The 24,270-nt window shown below is 44.2% G+C and overlaps 1 protein-coding gene across 2 annotated transcripts in view; it reads left to right on the forward strand.

Annotated features, from left to right (window-relative positions):
- The window catches only part of LOC142159791 (uncharacterized), a 1,176,369-nt gene that overhangs the window by 910,818 nt on the left and 241,281 nt on the right, over positions 1-24,270 (forward strand). The window lies entirely within an intron of this gene.

Below are 24,270 nucleotides of genomic sequence, written 5' to 3' on the forward strand. Positions count from 1 at the left end.
TTTTAGCTGGCCCTCAAAACTGCTTTCTCCTATACAATAAATAATAGTATACTCTTACCCCATGACATGAGGGTCTGGTGATTCTCCATCATCACGTCCCTGTACAGACCACTGTGTCCTTCTAAATACCCCCACTCCTGCATGGAGAAATAGACAGTGATGTCATCACACCTTATAGGACCCTGACACACACAATGATACAGTCATCATCCAGACACATCCCCTGGTGTTACTGTATAATGTCCCATTCCCAGCAGTCACCTCTTCAGTCAGCAGCTGAATGATCTTTTCTAAATAAAAAAAATGCCAATTCAGAGTTGCATTTAGGGGTTAATTGTGCAAAACATACACAGAAAACGAGACACACACACACACACACACACACACACACACAAAACGAGACAGACACACACACAAAACGAGACACACACACACACACACACACACACACACACACACAAAGAGACACATACACACACAACAAGACACACACATACGCACAACAAGACAGAGAAACACGCGCGCACACACAGAAGAGAGAGAGAAACACGCGCGCACACACAGGAGAGAGAGAGAAACACGCGCGCACACACAGGAGAGAGAAAGAAAACGCGCGCGCACACAGAAGAGAGAGAGGGAGAGAGACGCGCGCGCACACACACAGAAGAGAGAAAGGCACGTGCGCACACAGAAGAGGGAGAGAGACGCGCGCACACAGGAGAGGGAGAGAGACGTGCGCACACACAGGAGAGAGAGAGAGAGAGACGCGCGCGCGCACACACAGGGGAGAGAGAGAGACGCGCGCGCACACACAGGGGAGAGAGAGAGGCGCGCACACACAGGAGACAGAGACACGCGCGCACACAGGAGACAGAGAGAGGGACGCGCGCACACAGGAGACAGAGAGACACGCGCGCACACAGGAGAGAGAGAGAGGGACGCGCACACACAGGAGAGAGAGAGAGACACGCGCACACACAGGAGAGAGAGAGAGAGACACGCGCGCACACAGGAGAGAGAGAGAGAGACACGCGCACACACAGGAGAGAGAGAGAGAGACACGCGCACACACAGGAGAGAGAGAGAGAGACACGCGCACACACAGGAGAGAGAGAGAGAGAGACACGCGCACACACAGGAGAGAGAGAGAGAGAGACACGCGCACACACAGGAGAGAGAGAGACACGCGCACACACAGGAGAGAGAGAGAGAGAGACACGCGCACACACAGGAGAGAGAGAGAGAGAGACACACGCGCACACACAGGAGAGAGAGAGAGAGAGACACGCGCACACACAGGAGAGAGAGAGACACACGCGCACACACAGGAGAGAGAGAGAGAGACACGCGCACACACAGGAGAGAGAGAGAGACACGCGCACACACAGGAGAGAGAGAGAGACACGCGCACACACAGGAGAGAGAGAGAGAGAGAGAGAGACACGCGCACACACAGGAGAGAGAGAGAGAGAGAGAGAGAGACACGCGCACACACAGGAGAGAGAGAGCGAGAGACACGCGCACACACAGGAGAGAGAGAGCGAGAGAGAGAGAGACACGCGCACACACAGGAGAGAGAGAGAGAGAGAGAGAGACACGCGCACACACAGGAGAGAGAGAGAGAGAGAGAGAGACACGCGCACACACAGGAGAGAGAGAGAGAGAGAGACACGCGCACACACAGGAGAGAGAGAGACACGCGCACACACAGGAGAGAGAGAGAGAGACACGCGCGCACACAGGAGAGAGAGAGAGAGACACGCGCGCACACAGGAGAGAGAGAGAGAGACACGCGCACACACAGGAGAGAGAGAGAGACACGCGCACACACAGGAGAGAGAGAGAGAGACACGCGCACACACAGGAGAGAGAGAGAGAGAGACACGCGCACACACAGGAGAGAGAGAGAGACACGCGCACATACAGGAGAGAGAGAGAGAGACACGCGCACACACAGGAGAGAGAGAGCGAGAGACACGCGCACACACAGGAGAGAGAGAGCGAGAGACACGCGCACACACAGGAGAGAGAGAGAGACACGCGCACACACAGGAGAGAGAGAGAGAGACACGCGCACACACAGGAGAGAGAGAGAGAGACACGCGCGCACACACAGGAGAGAGAGAGAGACACGCGCACACACAGGAGAGAGAGAGAGAGACACGCGCGCACACAGGAGAGAGAGAGAGAGACACGCGCGCACACACAGGAGAGAGACACGCGCGCACACACAGAGAGAGAGACTCACAGAACAAGAGAGAGACACACCACAGTGACTGGCTGAGAAGGGAACCTCGTACAAAAAATACATTTGTATTTGTGTGTGCAGCAACTAAAGAAAGTAATAGAGATAAGTAGCCTAGCTGCCCACTGAAAGGGGTCGAAAAGTGAGGTAATGCCTCACTGATCACTATACACAGGTCACCAATAATCAACTGATCACTATACACAGGTCACCAATAATCCACTGATCACTATACACAGGTCACCAATAATCCACTGATCACTATACACAGGTCACCAATAATCCACTGATCACTATACACAGGTCATCTATAATCCACTGATCACTATACACAGGTCACCTATAATCCACTGATCACTATACACAGGTCACCAATAATCCCCTGATCACTATACACAGGTCACCAATAATCCACTGATCAGTATACACAGGTCACCAATAATCCACTGATCCCTATACACAGATCACCAATAATCCACTGATCACTATACACAGGTCACCTATAATCCACTGATCACTATACACAGGTCACCAATAATCCACTGATCACTATACACAGGTCACCAATAATCCCCTGATCACTATACACAGGTCACCAATAATCCACTGATCACTATACACAGGTCACCAATAATCCCCTGATCACTATACACAGGTCACACTGGTATCACTGTGGAGCACCCAGGTGGGGTATGAGATCAAAGTCTACTCTAAATGTATTATATCAGGACACCAGAGGCTGCTGCAACTGTATTACACTAATTACACCTCAAACTGTGTTATAATAACAGGGCCCCAGTCAGCTCACACGTATTATACTCACAGGACACCAGAGGCTGCTCCCCCTGTATAATAATAATAACATAATTACCTGGTGCGGACACAGCAGTCACCTCTCTGATCCCTCCTACTCTAAGGTCACCCGGAAGTTGTAAAAGAAGAAGGAACACTTCCGGTATCTGGAACACAAACAAAGGAGATCAGTTAGACCGTAGAGCCCGGAAGTCGGTGGAACGCACAGACAGGAAGTCGGTGGAACGCACAGTCAGGAAGTCGGTGGACCGCACAGTCAGGAAGTCGGTGGGACGCACAGACCGGAAGTCGGTGGACCGCACAGACAGGAAGTCGGTGAAACGCACAGACCGGATGTCAGGTAACATCTTCCGGGTGGGAGGACGCAGTGACTGGCAGGTTATGTACCTACATAGATATAATGAGATATAACGATAAACATAACACAGGTAAAATAAAATAGGTGATGAATGAGGAGGATATAAGTATTATGAGGATTATACAGTAGGAATTACTGTGACTACCACAATATCTCTTAGATGCAGCTGCTGATTGTTACTTGGGACTAGGCTGCCTGTTACCTCCTGAGTGGAGGAGAGGAAAATTACTGTCACATATCTGTCAGTCATCAGCTGTAAGACATTACTTGTTCTGTACTGATATACGTCCTAAAGTACATTCACCTCTTCACTCTATCCTGAGGGATCAATGACATCCAAGTTATTTCCCTCTGATATAACAAGACCACACCACAATGGCTGCACCCAGTAACATTTATGGTCCCCCTCCCCCCGCACTGAGATACATAGGATGACACAGGTGGGTGCTGGAGGGGAGATGTCTCCCAGTAGAAGAGGGCAGGGAGAGAGAAGGGTGTCTGTGAGTGCCACATACTGGAGGCAAGGAGTGACAGGGTGTGATGGGGACACACTGAGTGCGAGGGGGTGTAGTGAAGAGCACAATACAACCTGGGGACAATGTGATGAGTGGCTCAGCATAATCTGGGCATAATGGATGTATGATGCAGTAGTTAGTACTGACTGTGGGCACAGAGTGAAGGGTCAGGGGCTCAGTACATACTCTCCCCCAAGACTATTTGAAACAAGTTCTTTGCTGCATATCTCTTTGCACTGCATAATAGTGATCTTTGTATGTATGTTGTCTACATAACAGTGCTGGGGCTTGCATAATTCAGTCCTTTTAACCCTTTCCATCACATTCCACTCTCTGGTTTATACAAGCTAATCGTAATTGCCCCTCAGATGCAAAGCCTCAACTGTTTTTTTAGAACATTTTATAAAACAACTACATTACATAAATCACAAGTAATACAATGATTACATATAACAAACTATGAATAATTCAACTAGACCAACCTCCCCATCAAGAAAACCAATTAGCAGTGTTTAACCAACGTAACCCGGCCATTGCGCATCTTCTTTATAATTTGCCTTCCTAAAATTGGCTTTCATTTGTCTGATTTTCCGTTTATATCCATATATTTGATCTGTTTAATTCTCACTCACATGACTGTAGCAAGCAGGACCTACAGTGTGACACATGCTCCCTTGTAATTTAATACCAAAGCATGTTGATTTAACACTTTAGCATGGAATTTGATTACATTTAATGGTATATCTAAGACATCTAAAATTTAATTGGTGACATCATTAAATAGTTCTGCCACTTTCTACAAATTATGAGCATTTTCTACTGCTAAACACACTAATGATAATATTACAAAAGGATGGATCAACAGTTAATACACCTGTCCTATGATTGGGGCTTGAAGACTATAAATGGCCACCTTTGGGAGGAAGATTGATACACCTTGAAAAAGATCTAAGTGAAGAGATCGAAACGCGTTGGTGAATAGCTGTTTTCCTGCCGTTGGATTACCATGGGAGCTGCACATGTTGGAGTATGGGACGTTCTTATTATTGTCTCCCTGTATATGCTGTATCTCAGGCACCATCTGGTAGAAGCAATTGCAACATTTGTTTTATTTTTTATGTTTTAATAAATTAAAATTAAGGTAATGCACCTAGATTAAGTTTTATTTGTTTGAGTGGGATCTGTCCCGGCAAGAGAGACCTTGAGAAGATTTGCTGTGGGAATTCGTCTCAAAGTGATGTCACAAGGCCTGTATTATTCGTGGTTGATGTAAGCTGAATAACATTGGGGGTTACCGTAACTCACAGTGATTGCATTTACGGTATTTTCACAGGAATTTAAGTCTTGGGTGGTAATCCACCCACGTGTTGAGGAATCTTATTGGGTGTTACAGAGAACCTTGTATTGTGCCATACTTCAGTATTTTATACATTTCCTTTTCTTATCGGTCTTTACTGATGAATATTATACGGTGAAGAGAAAAGAAAGAGAATTAAGAAGATATCCACGTAGACTTTGATGATCATTTGGACTATCGTATTCTGTATGACATATTCTAGCGCCTGTTGATCCATTCTTTTGTTAAATGTGTACATAGGAGTGTGGTGTCCTGTTGATGTGATTTGGGCTGCTGTTATATATTGAAGTGCTCTGGGATATAATTTGTATTTTTACCACTAACGATAATCCAAATTTCTTCTCCCGTGGCACATGACTTCCGTACTGCAGACCACCATGGTTTATATACCCAATCTACTACATAAAAATACATTTTTGTATTAAAAATTATTTTTCGGTTAAACTGTTAGGAGCTATCCATATATCACACACCAGGACCGCAGTCGGGTCCTGGCAGACTTACCTGCTCTGAGCAGGGATGTTCCCTGATGCTGAGCACCGGTTACATTCGATGGAGTTGGCCATCTTGGATTCTGGTCTGCAGACACAATCTCCTCTTAAGCCTTCTCCCTCTCTGTCATTGGAGCTGTAATTATCTGCAGGATATTTATGGCACCTGACCCTGACTGTGAGACGACGTGGCTCCTTTTGCTCCTGCTGTGTTTTCCTTGCTGTTCCAGTGATTTCTCAGTTGCTATTCAGAGCTACTCACCCACAGACATCACTTCCTCGTGTTCAGCTCGCTGTTCCAGTGATTCCTCAGTTGCTGTTCAGTGCTACTCATCCACAACTATCCTCTTTTCAACTCGTTTGCTGTTCTACAGCATCTCCCTGCAGAGTTCCCTCCAATCCTATTTTCTCTATACAGGTCTCGTCTAACACTCTCCCAGAGGGCTGTGACCTGCGGGGCAGTGGCTGCAAAGCCCATACCTCTTTGCGGTGGTTCCTGGTTAAGACAACCTGTCCTGTTAGACTCTGCGCCTCTGGGTAGAGTAGTTTCGAGTTAGACAGGCCTGAGGATCCTCTACTTCTGCCCAGAACCATGACACCATTGTTCAGTGTCTTGCAATGAAACTTCATCCGGAGATATTAGTTTTGCAACATACAGAAGTGATCCATCTGAAATTGGTGAATGGGTACAAATCAAGCAATTTGAATAGTTCTCTAGCTCGGCAAGCTGTGGTGAAATGAGGTTTTAATATCACTCTAACAATCCTGTCCCTCGTTTCTCACAAAATGTGGGTTATAGCATGCATTTTTTATAGCACTTGCTTTTGTTCCCCAGCCAAAGTGCAGTATCTAATTACATGCGGATAAGGGGACATTGTAGCTCATTGTAAATATGTATACTGTTTATTGTATATTGATGGTGTGGCAGTGAGGTTGTTATTCATTGTCCTTAATTTGAAGCCGGGTGGGTTATGGGTAAGGATCAGATTGCAGGATACAGGTGAGGGGGAAGGCCAATTAGTATCCATTGTTCTCAACATCACTTGTTCAGGCACTTTGTCTAGAGCCCAGCAGGAGAACTTCTGTGGAAGTACAGCTCATCTCCACTCCCCCTCCAACGCCCTGATACAGCACCCACCAATTGTTAAGGATAGACGCAGGAGTTTGCCCAGGGAGGGGAAAACACTGTGAAAATTAGACCCTAGATATAAGGATCCACTCCGGGGGGGAGGAGATATTCATTGTGGGACTGGAAGCAGATCTCGGTTCGTCAAGTCCGGACAGCAAGTTGACTTTAACTCCTTAAGCTAGTGGGGTAAGGGACATACTAGTAGGTTAATTGGCTGCTTTCAAATTGACCCTAGTCTGTGTTTCTGTCTGTGTATGTTAGGGAATTTAGACTGTAAGCTCTAATGGGGCAGGGACTGATGCAAGTACGTTTTCTGTACAGCGCTGCAGAATTAGTAGCGCTATATAAATAAATGATAATGATAATGTGGTAAACCTGCCTGGCATTTATTTACGGTGTGTTTATAATAATCTAGTGATTGTTTTTATTACAATAAATGTATTGCTTTACTTTCTAACTGCATTGAGTGACTATACGAATCCTAGAAGGTGCTGGGTAGACTTCCTTGGCATAGTAAGGGTGGCCAGCCAGCGTGAAGTGGGTAGCATTGGGCCAGATAAACCCGGTATCTTCACACAAGCCGATAATGCATGTCTATAAGAGCATTGTGTCAGTCATCTCTTAAATGTTTATGTAGTTCGCTATTTTCCCTGTTCCATAATATTTGTGAGACCCAAACCACAGGATCAACGGAAAAGAGCACACAAGCCACTTTCACACCATCATCAGCAATAGGAATCAACCTGCGGGAAGAGAAATATACAGGATTATCTGTTCCTTCTAGTAATACTAAATATGTATCACCAAGACCCGAAGCTACTATTTCTCCTATCTTCTTTTCTGTCCCTGCCGGTGTCACCCATACTTTGCATCCTGTCTGATGCTCACTGGTTTTCACTATTACATAAACTGAATCAGGTACCACTATCACGTCCTAATATTTGTTCCTTCTCCACACACTACTATTGATTAGGGATCAAAGTGACACAATATTCCCCCAATTCATCCAATGTAGCTGATTCTTCCCATGAGCAATGTTCTATCACCTCTGGTACTGGTATAAAATACAGTGAAGATTTAGTATCTAAACTTGTTATCCCTGTTGGTTCTTTGTACATGGGGCCTGGAGTGTCCTTATCTGTGTCTATCACGCATGGGATCTTTGAACTCATGTTCTTCTACTTCAAACTTATGTTTCTATACTTCCAGTTGTATCTTACTGAAAACTATTTTATTATATAATTGTATATAATACAGATATGTAGCACCCCCTTTCCCGTAGATCAGCTGGGTGTCTCTGTAAAGTGACCTGTGGCGTTTCCTTTACTTCTGTTCTCAGTTAGCGCACTCCCCCCCCCCCCCCCTTGGTCTAAGTGCTGTAGGCTTGTCGTTGGGTATTGTTCTTGACAAGCAACACCAGAGGGAGACCAAGGAACCCTCCACCCCCTACTAACAAAACCACAGGCACACACAGAAAGAGACAGCAATAGGCAAATTGGTCTTTGAAAGCCACGCCGGCACAAAGGATCTTCATGTCTAATAAGACTTTATATATATCAAAATAGAAAATATCTTATATAAACTGTATTTTAAAAATATTCCTTTAAAACAGATGAAATCTAGTGAATGTACAAGAATACAATGCAATAAATTAACCTTTCTTACCCTAGCCAAGAGGTATCTCTACCTTAAATGCTTACTTGCAATTATTCTCCAACTGTAATAATGTCTAGTAATAGTACATTCTAAACTCAACACATATCCACTAACTCAGTGTTGGCTAACCTCCAGGTGTTGTGAAACTACAAGTCCCAGCATACCCTTCCAGCAATAAGCTGCTATATAGTGGCAAAGCATGCTGGGGCTTGTAGTTTCACAACACCTGGAGTGTCACAGGGTAGCCAACACTGCACCAACTTAACATATTCTACATGAACATATGCATATTTAGCAATAAAATGCATTTAAGTGGTTTTATGGGAAAATGACAAGCAAATGTCTCGCCACTTCTCTATCGCAGCAACAGTGAACTATGGTAGAAAAGGTTCCAGAATAAAGTCGCTGGTGTCAGTTTCCTAAGCTTTGTCAAACATAAATCTCTTTTAATGGTGACTGTTGGATGGACCGCATATTCCACCCTGTCTGTTGTTGCTGGGAACCGGCTGGGCTTACTTTACCACTGTTCCCTTTCATTATCCCAAATGCGCCCTCTTACCGCAGTAGGAGGGGCTTACAATGCTGCCACCACTGAGCTCCTTCTATGGCACTCAGAACCTTGTTCCTTCTGGGTCACTGACGCTGCTAGTGTACCTCGTTGCTGGTGTACCTGGGCTGGTAACTCCGGACCTCTTACTATGGATCCGGGTTGCTGTGAATGGATTCCCCCCTGGCCTATCACATTGACCAGGGCTGCTGGGTAGCAGCCAGAGCGGTGGTACTGGAAATGCTTGGGTCTAAACCTCAGAGACAGTCGGAGAACGGATTACATTTAGGGTTTAATCTGTAGATCACAGCAATACAGCAATATTGAAGATGTTTTCAAGCAGGTTTTTGAAGCAAGATGTTTATTTGCTCTCACACAATGGTGGAGGATACCAGTGTGATCAGGTCAGATGAAAATCAGAATAACACATTTCAGTGTACAAGTCAGTGCATTTATACATTTCAGACACATGCTATTTTTAGTATCAGGATATACTCTATTTAAACAAACATGGATTTACATGCATTGCAAAGCTAACAAAATGTGCGCTTATCTATGAAATTCACTCTGGACAAAAGGCTATACAGTAACGACCTTTCGCTGGGCCTTTGGACAGAGCAGGCATGACACTTCATCACAAAACTTCATTAGCACTTTCTGCTATAAGACTCCCTTGCACATATGCCTAATTGGAGGTTTCCACTAGCAACCTTACAAATCCTAAACAATGACACTTCCATACTAAATACATCCCAATACACACAACACCTCCATCCACAAAGGCCTATTGTATCAGATATATGCATCAGAAATAAGGCATATCCTTTAGTAAGGTGAAAACAGGAAAAAACAGTTTCTACCCTGGTCTTAGAAATAACGATTTCCTAACTCAGAATATTTACAATACAGAAAATAAGTGCATATGCAATTATATAAATATGCACCCTGCGCTCTTTCCCTTAAAAAAATTGATACCATAAGTTATTTATGAGTGATCCAGTCACAGTGACACTCTGTAGTATCCCTTACCTTTCTTTTTCTTTTTTTTTAAATTTGTTTATTGAGGTAGAAAACACAATACAAAACAACAAGCATAATAGAAAACAACAATAAATAGATCACAAATGCACTACAATCCGGTGACAGCTGTCATTTCCAGATGGTTTTGCTACAAATACATAGCATAATTGAGAAGAAGACAATTAAACAAAATAGAAATACCATTTGCATATCCACCAGTCCTCACCTAATTAAGAAGTACCTGATGTATCAGGTGGGTGGGTCAGATTAATTGGGGGGTCTGCTATAACCTCCTTTCAAACCATGCTGTGTTATGGAAATTGTTCCAAAGTTGTGTCGTTATGGTGCAAGGCAAAAGGTCAGTGAAGCTGTCCCATGTTTCAAATAATTGATTTACTAGAGTTCTTCTGCAAGGATGTTTCAATCCAATCCATGTGAAAAGAGGATTTATACTTAGGATAAATTGGTTTCTCAGATTCCATCTGGGGGACATTGCTTTACCATGGGGTTGTGTGAGGGGAGGAGGAGTTTGGCACTTAACTGGTTATCTAAGTGACCTACCGACAGACCCCTCCCCCTGCCAACCCCCTGAGCTCTCAGTTTAATTATCAAGCCCCAAAGAAGATAGGCCAATCAACCAAGAACATCCAGAAGAAAAGCAGAAGCGAGGGATCGCAGTGTCCTCCATATGGAATCAGAGAGAAACCGATTGATTGTAAGTGTAATACCTCTTTTCTCTTTCATCCATCTAGGGGACACTGCTTTACCATGGGGACCTTCTAAAGCAGGGGTGTCCAACCTTTTAGCTTCCCTGGGCCACATTGTAAGACGACGAGTTGGTTTGGGCCGCACATAAGATATACTAACAATAACGATAGCTGATCATCCAAAAAAACATAGAAAACATAGTTAACATATATATATATATATATATATATATATATATATATGAGAAAAAAAGTGATATCTATAATATAAATGTCTAGTGGCGTGTTTTAGTCTGTCTGTGTGTGTGTGTGTAAAAAATAAAACCAAGCTGCAGCGCCACCTGCTGCGCGGAGTTATACACTGACCTACTAAATTCTTAGTGTGTGTGGAAAAAAAAATTCAGAAAGGGCTGAAATTTGGTATACTAAGATGTTTTTAATTTGTTAATTTAATTTGTTAATTGTTAAAAGTGTTTATAAAGATTTAAAAAAAATATATATATATTTCTTGAAGGAGAAGTGACAGTTGGGAGTGGTTGGTGGTTGAGGCCTGGGCTATGGCCCAAATGCATGACAAGAACCTTTTTAACACCTTAAGTAGCTTGATTTGACTAGAATGCATGTGACCTGTTTTGGTAATTACACCACTATGTTAGTTAAGGGATAACAACTTATAATGGGCCAAAGAGAATAATATATAATGCCCCATTAGTATTACAAGTAGAAGTATGTAGCAGGGAGATAAGGTCCATGATGCTCCAGGACCACGTGACTTTTATTCACTGGTCAGCATCCCTTGAAATAATAAAAAAAATCCCCCTTAACTTACCTTTTAATCGGCTTGTTCTCCTGTCCTCTTCTCTTTTCTCCAATTCTGTGCTGCTGATTGTTCTTCTCGCGCGGGTGACTCCTCTGCTGCGCTCCGCAATGGATGTTGGGCGTGATGACATCACGCCCGACATTCATTGCGAGCACCGCAGGGGGAAGGAGACAAGGGGGGAGCCGGAGTACCAGCTGACGTGACCGTGTGACTGCAAGGTGAGTATTTTCTTTTCTTTTTTTTGCAGGATTTTTTTTTCCATCAACAGTGCTGCCCCCTTGCCACAACCAAAACGCCTTCTGGGCCACATTTACAGGCGTGCTGGGCCTCATGCGGCCCGCGGGTTGGACAACCCTGTTCTAAAGCAACCCCCTTGAAGGGAGGGACCGCTCTGATAGCCCGGCATAAAATGAACAAGGACTCTGTACGACAAATCTTTCCTGTCCTACGGACATAGATTCTGAGAGCTCTGACTACATCTAGGAATTTCAAAGATCCTGTACCATGAGCTTGTGAATCGTCCGAAAATACAGGAACTACAATTTCCTGGTTTACATGAAAACCAGAAAATCCCTTCGGTAGAAACGATGGAACCATTCTGAGAACTGCTGTCATCGGGAAATACCAGATAAGGTTCCCGACAAGACCGCGCACCCAGCTCAGAAACCCTACAAGCTGAGGCAATTGCCAGAAGGTAAACCACCTTCCACGTTCAGAACCGTAACTCTGCAGTCTGTAATGGTTCAAAAGGCAGCTTCTGAAGCATATTAAGGATCAAATTAAGATCCCAGGGTGCCGTGGGCGGAACATATGGAGGCTGGATATGCAGGACCCCCGTAGGAAAGTCCTGACATCCGATATGTCTGCCAGGCGTCTGTGAAAAACACTGGAAGCACTGAAATCTGCACTTTTAAAGACGCCAGGCGAAGACCCCCATCTAAGCCGTCATGAAAAAAAGCAAGAAATCTAGACAGACGAAACGAATCCGAATGATAAGTCTGGTTTTCGAACCATTTAATGTATGTAAGCCATATATGGTGCTATATCCTTGTCAGGTTTGTACATGAAGAATGAGTGGGATCCTGCTGTCTCAGCTGGTATTTGCTAGACTTCCCTAGAGGCACGGAGTCTAACAGAGTGGAAGATATTCACCAGGGATCCCCGCAAAGAGATTTGGACTGCAGCAGCTTCCACCCTGCAGGTCGCGGCCCTCTAGAGATGTTCCCAGTGAGACAGAACAGAGAGATGGCTTAACGAGATCAAAGATAGACAGTGTAAATATATTAGACGATGAACCACAGCTATACCACTCAGAGAGTGAATGGATCAATGAGTTCAATGGTACATGTAAAGTAGATAGCAGACGATGATCACAACAATTATCACTAAGGAGTGAAACAAGTATGCAGAGCTTAATGGAGTACAGGGTATGCAGCAGACGATGAACCACGGCTATTGCCACTGGAGAGTGGAACGGATCAGCGGAGGTCAGCGGTGCATGTAGAAATAGGCAGCAGGTGTTGAGCACAGCAATTACCACTAAAGAGTGTGGCATATATGCAGAGTTCAATGGAGTACAGAGTGTGCAGCAGGCGATGAGCCTCGGCTATACCACTGTGGAGTGGAATGGATCAGCGGATGTCAGCATGTAGAGGAGAAAGCGGGCGTTGATCACAGTGATTACCACTATCGAGTGGAAAAAGTTGAGCAGAGATCAGTGGTATCCAGATATGCAGCAGACGGTGAGCCACAGTTATTACCACATGGATGTGGAACAGATCAGCAGAGGTCAGCGGTGTGTGCAGAGTAGATATCGGGCGTTGATCTCAGCGATTTCCACTAACAAGTGGAACAGGTGAGCAGAGATCAGCGGTATCCAGGTTATGCAGCAGATGGTGAACCACAGCTATTATCACATGGAAGTGGAACGGATTAGCAGAGGTCAGCGGTGCATGCAGAGATGATAGCGGGCGTTGATCACAGCGATTACCACTAACGAGTGGAACAGGTGAGCAGCCATCAGTGGTATCCTGGTTATGCAGCAGACGGTAAGCCATAGCTATTACCACATGGATGTGGAATGGATCAGCAGAGGTCAGCGGTGAGTGGAGCGTTGATACCACAGAGAGAAGGAAGCTGTTTCAGGCCAGGTGAAGACTCGAAGAACTAGCAGTGAAAAGGTGAAAGGAGGAGCCTTATAAAGGAGTACTGACCAATGTCTAGACAGACATAACACAGGTGAAGCATAGCAGGTGCAGACTGCTGCAGACAGCCTGCATAATGAGTAGAATTAAGATGAGGACAGGTGTACTGAGGCTCGGGTGGAGATACCCGGAGAGCGATGTGTGACAATCCTAGCCGATACTGGTTTTCTAGCCTTTTGAAGGGTGTCCACTATACGTGAAGAAAACCCTCTGGACTTCCAAACGTTGGCTTCAACAGCCATGCTGTTAAATTCAGCCTCAGTAAATCCTGATGTAGGAATGGTCCTTGAAGTAGAAGGTCTTCGCGAAGAGGTAACCGTAGACCTGGACCCACTGCCATCAACAGAATCTCGATACCAGACTCTCCAAGGCCAGGCTGGAGCCACCAGAATAACCGGCAGACCGCCCTGCTTCGCTCTCCGAAGGACTTGAGGAATCATGGCAATGGGAGGAAATAGGTATCCCAACCTGAAGTTCCAAGGCATTGTCTAACCCTCAAGAAAGGGTTAGACAAATTTTTAGCGGAAAGGTGTATCCAGGGATACGACCGTTAATTTAAAATAAAGGATAGTAGTGGATATAGGGTAAAAATTGGATTGCAATATTGAGTCTGGGGGGATTTTCAAAATTGAAACAGATGGGCGCTTGCCTACTCTGGATTAATTTCAAATATAAGTGCAGGATCGCAGGAGATCCAAAATAGGTTGAACTTGATGGACTGGTGTCTTTTTTCAACCTCATCAACTATGTTACTATGTTATGTTACGTCTACTTGCCCTTGAGCAAAACTGTAGGACCTTTCTGTTTTGGCGAGATGCCATTAGATCTCGATCTCGGAGCCCCCACCCGCCGACCAGGGACTGAAACACATCCGGATGAAGAGCCCATTCCCCCAGCAGAATTGCATGCTGGCTCAGATAGTCTGCTTGCCACTTTGTGGATTTCAGCCCAGGAGAAGATCTGAGTCGTTACCTCCATTGCTCCTACACTTCCTGTGCCTCCCTCTCTGTTGACATACGACACTGCCGTGGCATTGTCGGACTAAAGACGTACTGGTAAGCCTTGAAGAATGAGCTGTGCTCCCTGCAAAGCTCTTAACATGGCTTTTAGTTCCAGAACATTTATGGGGAGCGAGGTCTCCTGAACTGACCATAGCCCCTGAAGTCTCAGATGAAGAGCCACTGCTCCCCACCCCTGATGGCTGGCGTCCGTGGACACTAAGATCCAAGGTCATGGAGCAAAGGACCTGCCCCCTAGCAAGTTGTCCTGGACAATCCACCATTTGAGAGATTGTTTCTCTCTCAGAAACAAGCGAATCATTTGATATTCTAACCTCCGATGGGATCCTGACCATTTTTTTAACAAGTCCCATTGGAAGCATCTGGAATAAATTCGACCATACGTTAGAGTTTCGAAGGTCGACACCATCTTTCCTAGTAAGCGTATGTACAGGAGGACCGACGATCTCTGGCATGACAAAATGCAGGTCACTGACTCCTGCAGGGACAGAAACTCTTTGACTGTTGGTATCCATTATCAGGCCCAGAAAGGTCATTCTCTGGCAAGGAGACAACTGGAATTTCAGGTGATTTATGAGCTAGCCATACCTCTCCAGAACCCTGATAATAAGCTAAAGATGCTGCTTGAGAAAACAAGCCAAGGCAGCCTTGATCTGTAAATCGTCCAGATAGGGCACTAATTGCACTCTCCTGGAATGAAAATAAGCCGCTATTACCGCCATCATTTTTATAAACACCCGTGGTGCCATTACAAGTCCTGAACTGGTAGTGGGCAGAACACACCATGAATCTGAGGAGAGCCTCATGTGCTTTCCAGATAGGAACATGGAGGTAGGTGTCTTTGATATCTATCAATGCCATAAACTGACCTGCCTCCAGTCCGTTGATAACAGATCTCAGGGATTCCATTCGAAACTTGACCATTTCGAACTTGAAGATTCAACTGCTTTAGGTTTAAGACTGGCCTGAAAGAGCCATCCGGTTTCTGGACCGAAAAGAGGTTGGAGTAGAACCCTTGTCTCCTTTGGTCTTCTGGGACCTTCATGATAACTCCCTGTGAAAGAAGAGAAGCAACGCACTGGAGCATTGCTTGTCTTTGCTGTGGATGGCGAGGCAAGCTGGTTGCAAAGAACCTCCGAGGGGCTGGGCCCGCCAAGTCTATTATGTAACATCTTGTCATGATCCCGCAAATCCAACTGTCCTCCGAGGACTCTGCCCACTGATCCCTGAACTGTAGCAGACATCCCCCCACTCCCGCTACCGCCAATAGGGGGGGTGGGCATCATGCTGTCGGTTTATCCGAAAGCTTGTAAGAGGGACGGCTTATGGAGGAGGAGGAAGACCTACCACGGAGTGAGCGTCTACTGGCACCCGACGATCTGGTCCTAAATGTCTGATCCCTGCCAGACGGGCCCCCTCGAAAGGGCTGTCTAAATGACCGAAACCTAGGGGTCCTAGGCCTTGGAGCATTGACTGGCAAAAAGGTACTTTTGCCTCCCATAGCCTGGGAAATCCTGGAATCTAACTCCGGCCCAAATAACACTCCTCTGGAATAAGGGAGGGACTCTTAGGACTTTTTAGAGTAAAATCCCGCATCCCAGGACCTCAGCCACAAGGCTCTTCTAGCCACCACAGCTGTTGCCGAGATTGAGGAGAAAATGGAAGCTGAGTTTTGAGCAGCCTCATAAACGTACCCTGAAGCCTCCTTAAGATACAAAGCTGTAGCTAACCTGTCAGCCCACGTTTCCATAGCTCTGGCGACCCATGCTGATGAAAACGCGGGCCTGAAAGTGATACCTGCTGCTGTGTAGATGGACTTTAAAAAAGTTTCTAATTTACGGTCAGTAGGGTCCTGTAAGGAAGCTGTTCCCGGAACAGGAAGCGTAGTGTGGCGAGCTAAGTGTGCCACTGGTGTATCTACCTTTGGGACCTGTTTCCAACGCATTACCTCTTCCTCTTGAAGAGGGTATAAAGACAAGTACTTTCTTGGGATAGTAAACCTTCGGTCAGGTTGTTTCCAAAATGCACCTGCGATATTTTTTTTTTAACTCCACAGAAGGAGGAAAATGGATCGCCCATCTCGTAGCCTTTTTAAAAAGACTACAATCTGTAGATCTGTAGATCTAGTTTCCTCTACGTCTAAGAAACCCAGGGTCTGCCGCACTGCCGCCACCAGGTCATCAATCCCCTGATATCTGGGAGAGTCCTCTGGGTCCGCCTGTGCGGAATCAGAATCCTCTAAAAGCTCACCCTCCTCTTCTGAGGATCCCTCTGATATAGAGAGGGCCAGAATTGGGCTAGTGGATCTGTGCCTTTTGTTTTTAGGTAAATGTCTGGGGTTGTCTAAAAATCGGTTCAACCGATATAGACCCCTGACCAACGATGTGGACCAAGCCAGTTCACCCATAAGGGGGGCTTGAGATGGCAATGCAGAGGGATGTCCCACCAGTCTTGAAGCAACTGAATCGGAAGTCCCAGGAGTAACACCAGAGTTAGAAGGGGCTACGGTTCCAGAGGTTGAAGGGAGTACCGCTGCCACTGCTGGAATTTCTGAGGGCTTAGAAAACAGTTGTACCAGTGTACTAACCCCCTGCATCAGGGAAGCCGCCCACACTTGAGTTTCTGTCATAGCTTGGGAGCTGGTCTGTGATTGCAGCGCCACGTAAGCTCCACTGCAGTCAGTACAGAGCGCCGCTGGGTCCAGGTGTTCACTAGGAATTTAGTGTTACACTTGGAACAAGTATAGTATTTGGCCCGAGGTGCTTTATCCTTATCAGACATTTTAAGGTAATACAGTACAGCCAATCAGAAAACAGGCAAACACACAGGAGATAAGCAGAAGATACTAACTGATCTATGACAAAGTCAAAAGATAATATCCCTGTATGAACATTTATATGTGAGCGCAAAAGTATCTATACATGTAACATACTATGCCCCAATAAAATTATATGCATATCACAATGTCCTAATACATCACTATCTACAATAGGGAGTATATAGACAAGAGTTTGGGTACTTAGCCTTCCTGGACTAAGCATAGACGAGGGAGAAGCCTGGTAGCAGCTCTGCTAGCCCAGAAGCTGAATCTTCTCTTTTCCCGTTTTGTAGTTGTAATAATTACCCATTTTTCTTGCAAAATGCTGCATTAAGGGGGGAATTCAATTAGCCGCGGAGATCCTTTGAAACGGTTGTGAAGGCACTCCGTGGAGATGTAACATCGCAGATTTCTCCTTGTACCCCATAGAGGTGCAAGTAGAAATCCGCCATGTTAATGTACCATAGTAACTGAAAATGTGCGCAGCCGCAATGTTCAATAGAACATTGCGGCTTATTGAATTCCCTCCTAAATATCCTTATGAAATGTAAATTATCTAGCAATGCAATCACAGCTAGGATCTCATCATGTATGTTGTAGTCCATTCCGGTTATTTCTCCATTTTATTTTGCATCTATTGTTATTTTTTTCCATGAAGGCAATCTTATTTTTATATCTTAATTTTATGTAGCTATAAGAATCCTAGATGGTACTGGGTAGACTTCCCTGCTTGCTTCTTTCACCTCTTTGCCCCCCTGGGTCACTTCCTAATAACTCCAACACTGTCCCCCGTCCCCACACTCCTCCTGGCTCACACTCTCCTCCTCGTTTTATCGCCCTTAAATACTGCTGTCCTTGAGTCACCCTGTAGATACCCCAACCGCCTCAAACCACTCCCTTCGAATTTGCTCCATTAATGCAAAAGGCCTTAATGTCCCTGAAAAGAGATCCCAGACCTTAATTATTTTTCACTCGGACCGGGCAGATGTGGTTTTTGTCCAGGAGACCCATTTCAAACTAGGTTCAACACCCTTCCTCCATAACAAGCCTTATGCTTTTTATAGTAATTGTCCCTTAGGGGAAAAAAAGGGATTGCAGTGCTCCTTTCCAAATCCTTGCAACTTTCTGATCACTACTTCTTCGGTGAAGGCCAGGGGCTGCTGGTGAAGTGTAAGATTTTCCATCACCAATTTATGTTTGCCAAAATTTATGTCCCCAACCAAAACCAGGCGACCTTCCTTGGACTTCCTAGATCCTCGCCTAGAGGGAATGGTGGTGTTTGGGGGCGACCTGATCTGGACTCTGATACCCGGGCAATGTATATCGTAAGATAAGGCGCTTTTCCACGATTTCCAGCTGGCCGACTCCTCGCACCTTATGCATCCCTTGGAACGTGACTATATATTTTATTCTTACCCTCACAGTACATTCCAGACTGGACTATTTAATGGTGAGCCATAGACATCTACATTTGGTTAGGCAGACTGACATTGGCCATACTCCTATAGTCTTAATGTACATTAACATAACGTGCTCTTAACTTTCCTAAGCATTGGACATGGAGACATAATGAGTCCCTCCTCTATGACACATACTGCAAGGACCTTCCTTGCTGGGAATATGCTGCATGAACTGATAGAAGCTAGAGTTACCCTTTTATAAATTGCTTGGCAACAGAATAAAATTGGCCTTTGATCGTTGTAAACACAAATACACCCAATGGGGGAACAAACCAGGGAAGCTGTCGGCCCGAGCATCACAAGCCCAATGTGCTGCCTCATTCATTCAGTGAAGGATGCTAGTGGGAAGGAGAGCCATTTGACAGGGTAATAGCCTCAGCATTCCATGCATACTACTCCTGGTTGTATAACATTGCTGGCTCCCACCCCCTGACTACCCCTGACTCTAAATTGTAACAGATTATTGAATATCTCCTGATCTCCCTGTTAAATGTTGAATTTAAAGTCTTGGCGAAAATGATGGCAAACCGCCTGAAGACCCTTCTGCCAGAACTAATTGATGGCGATCAAGTGGGGTTCCAGCCATGAGACTCGCTGCAACACCACAAAAATTATCAACCTGATGCCTACCCCTGCCTTGTTGTTGTCAACAGATGAAGAAAAAGCTTTTGACAGGGTGGATTGCCAATTTCTCATGGGGGTCCTGGAGCACATGGGTTTGGGCCCAGTCTGTCTCCATAGAATACTCTCCCTTTACAGAAACCCCATGGCCTGCATCAAAATTAATGGTTCTTGCTGACACATTCTCCATCTATAATGGCACGCGTCAGGGATGCCCGCTTTCCGCCCTGATATTTTTTCTCTGTGTGGAAGCTCTTGCACGGTCAATAAGGAATAACCCTGATGTACCTGGGGTGTGTGAGTGGGGAGGAGAACAAATTAGCCCTTTTTGCGGGCGACTTGTTGGCAATGGTCACCAACCCTATGGTTTCACTGCCAAAATTAATGCTGAAGTTTGGGGCACTGTCCAAATTTACAATTATATGAAATCCATAGCCCTAAATCTTTCCATCCCACCACGTGTTTTAGAGGTCCTCCACTGCTCCTTTCCCTTCATTTGACACCCCTCCCAAATTAAGTACCTAGGGGTATTACTCCAAAGGACCTTTTCACCTTGAATAAAATGAACTTTATCCCTCGAATTCCTAAATTTCGCATAGAGTTTGGGCACTGGCGTTCTTGTGGCTTTTCCTGGCTTGGGTGGATGAATATAATTAAAATTAATATTCTAATATTACAATTCCATTCTATTAATATATATATTCTATTAATTAAAATTATATTAATATTCTACGAAGCTTCTATATCTTCTCCAAACACTCCCGATCCACATCCCCCCAGGTACTTCCTAGACCTTCAAAAATTGAGTTGCGAGTTTGTGTGGACGAGTAGGTCTTCCAGGTTTCGCCTTGACATCTTATATAGACGTAAGATGCAGGGAGGCCTACAGCTTTCTCTTTTCGCCATATAATACCAAGCTATACTCCTGAATAGGATCATGGAATGGTCTACGGCGGTGCCTTGGGTTCATATTGAGGGTAAGGCCATGGGTACTCCCACCACTGTATTCCCCTGGTTGCCCAAGACTCCAGACTCCTTGCACCCTACTATAAGCCCCACACTTCAATGCTGAGCTAGGCTATGCACCTTGAAATTTATCTCATATCTGCTATCTCCCCTCACATCCATGACAACTTACTCAGAGTTCCCCCCTGGACTGACACTAGAAGCTTTCAAGGCATGGTCTACAGGTAGGGTGATCAAGAGTGGTCAGTAGATGTGTACACGCCTTTTCTCTCCTGCAGGAAAAATTGGGCCTACCTTCATTGGAGTTCTTGCTATCGTTGCAGGCCAGACATTATTTGCAGACTAAGGCAGTTATAGAGGGAGAGAGCAGGAGCCTGACTGGGTTTGAGGAGCTGTGCTTTGTCTTCGCAGAACCAAAACACACTATCTCATCCATATACCAATTACTCATCGTTAATCTTTACCCCACTCTTCCTGGCTGTGCTAGTGCATGGGATAGAGAATTTGGGAGGTCTACCTCAGACTAGTTTTGGGCTTGAGCTTTCCAGTATACTCTAGCAAACTCTACTAGTCTTTCTGTGGTGGAGACGCGGTACGAGGTCCTCTCGTGCTTTTACAGGTGTCCCTCCTAATTAAGTAAGATGCACCTGGGTGTCTGGGGATCATGCTGGAGATGTGGTTCAGGGACAGGTTCCCCACTCCACATTTGGTGGTTGTGCCCTGTAATAGCGTTTTGGCGTCGGGTGAAAGGGGTTGCAGAGGAGATCCTGAAGAGCCTAGGCCCTGAAGGCTCTGATTTCTGGCTGTTTGGTCTAACAGACATTTCCCTTTCCCAATATAAAAAATCCTTACTCGGACATTTGAGCAATGCCGCTATAGCGGTTATCCCAATTCATTGGCAATCAACTACCTTTCCTGGCATGTAAGAGTGGCTTAGATGGATAGATCTTTACCCGTTCATGGATGACAGCGCTCTCTGGCCAAAAGAATGCAACTGAATAAGCGGCAATGTGGCTATGCTGGCTGGAAATTAAGGAGTCTCTTTCTTACCGCTCCCTCATGGACAGTGGATAGTCGCCTAGTGGCCAATTGAGTAGGTGGGACGGATGATTGGCATACTGTTTGCATTTCCATCCAGCGACTATTTACTCAGAAGCTGGACATAACATCTTGAGGAGTTCCCTTTTGACCTTCCCTCACCTTTCTCCTAGCCTTTTTCCAATTCCCCTCTTCTATCTTTTCCTCTTGTTTATCCTTACAGCTTATGTCATTTGCTATTGGTTGATGGACTGTGATGTTTTCAATTGAATGTACTTTGTTTCATCTGTGTATATGTTATTGAATTCTAAAGAAAAAAATTATCTTCGAACTACATGGATTTACAATACATTGTACATTTCTGGAATTTAATAAATAGTTTTATACTTTCAACTACTGCCTCATAATATTTTTTTAAATAAACAATGATACAAGTGTGTTGAAAAGTTATATTATATTTATATGTCCATAACTAAGTATACATTTGTGATATGTAAAATACTATGTTAAGTAAATATATATTTAAATATTGGTACATTTACTATAAAGAACAAGGATAGGGATATGTTTATTTAATTACAAAGGAGATGGTGAGCTTTACAGACCAAGAAATTAGTATTAATAAACAAGTGTACAATGGGTGGATCTTATTCTATTGTCTTTCCTTGTTAATGTATGTTGGTTTAATGTTTATGATATTAAAATTGTTAGTGTCACAAATTTACAGTGCATCTTTTCCAGAGATATTCATTACCACAACTTAAATATTTATCAAACACATGTTGAAGTTTAAAAATGTGTCTAACAGTGATGAATATAACTGTGCATAAGGTAAATTTAATGAAGGAAATCCTGTTTTATTGATATATATTGATATTAGTAATAATAAATAGCTTACAACAATGGTAATGTCAATAAAATCATTTAACTAAAATACAATATAATATAAAATATGTTATACTGCTGTAAGGTTACAGAAAAAATATTAAACATGATTAATGTACACAAATCATGCAAAGAATTTGTACAGGATTATAATATTCAAATGATTCATATTATAAGCTATACAAGCCACTAAAATATTAGAATAAACTAACAATACAGTCTGGGTGCTTAGATTTATAATACAGATTTTATCTAATGAACATCAATGTTGACTAGTTGTCTATGTCGACAGTTTGGTTTTCAACACTTTAATTTGTAGACATATTGTGCATATTGACAATTTGCTTGTCAACAATTTGTCGATATCGACAATTAATCCATGTTGCCATAATTCTAGTCGACAGTTTCATCTTGTTGACATTATGTTTGTATACATCTACTATATGGACAAAAGTATTCAGACGCTTGACCAGGTACTGTAATGACACTGTATTCAAATACATAAACTTTAATATGGAGTTGGTCCACCTTTTGCAGCAATAACAGCTTCCACTCTTCTTAGAAGGCTCCACAAGATGTTGGAGTGTTTCTGTGGGAATTTGTGCCCATTCATTCTATATAACATTTATGAGGTCAAGCACTGATGTTGGATGAGAAGGCCTGGCTCGCAATCTTTGTCACAGTTCATCCCAAAGGTGTTTGATGGGGTTGACGTCAGGTGTCTGTGCAGGCCTGTCAAGTTCTTCCACACCAAACTCCTCAAACCATGTCTTTGTAGTCCTTGCTTTGTGCATTGGGGCACAGTCATGAGACTTCCCCAAACTGTTGTCACAAAGTTGGAAGCATATAATATGACGACACTGTTGAACATGTACTTTTTATCCCCATGTTCCCCTCGTGTGTCTGCCCTAGCACACATTATGCCTGTCTGCATTTAGTATGTGTGTCTTCATTCCCCATAGTATGTCTATGCTCACCCCATGCTGTGTTTGCATATCAGCCTTAATTGGTAATATATGATATTAATATATATTGTATTATGTTATCTATTACACTGTAGGTGATGTATCCATGTTAGTCTGAGGGCTTCCTATTGTTCACTTATGCCAAATGAGTAAGTCTATGTGTATTCTAGATCTGTAGAAACATTCATTATATTATCAGGTAGATCAGACTATTGTTTCGATAAACAAAGATCTCCTGTTGTTGAACAGAAGCTATCTAGGGAAATGTCCTCCCTCTGTTCCATATCTAGTCAGGCAAGTGTTATGGCACAACGGGTGAATAGCCAGCATTACATTATAGATTGTAAATATTCTGCCTGTTATTTAACCACATGTTACAGGCTAAAGACGTGAAACTGTAATATTGTGGTTTTAGCTACATCTGTAGACAAGCTAGATCATGCTTCAAGCACATACACCTAGATTAACACGGCAGTTTGTTGCTTGATAAAATCAGGAATGGTCTAAATGTGTGTTACATTATATCTAATTGATTGATTGAAGTTGCAACACATATAAAGATCTCCTGAACTTGTAATGAGTCTGGATATTCCCTCTGAGGAAGTTACATGCTGTAATGAAACGCGTTAGGGGTCC

The sequence above is a fragment of the Mixophyes fleayi genome, chromosome 6 (assembly GCF_038048845.1).
Source record: "Mixophyes fleayi isolate aMixFle1 chromosome 6, aMixFle1.hap1, whole genome shotgun sequence".
NCBI lineage: Eukaryota > Metazoa > Chordata > Amphibia > Anura > Limnodynastidae > Mixophyes > Mixophyes fleayi.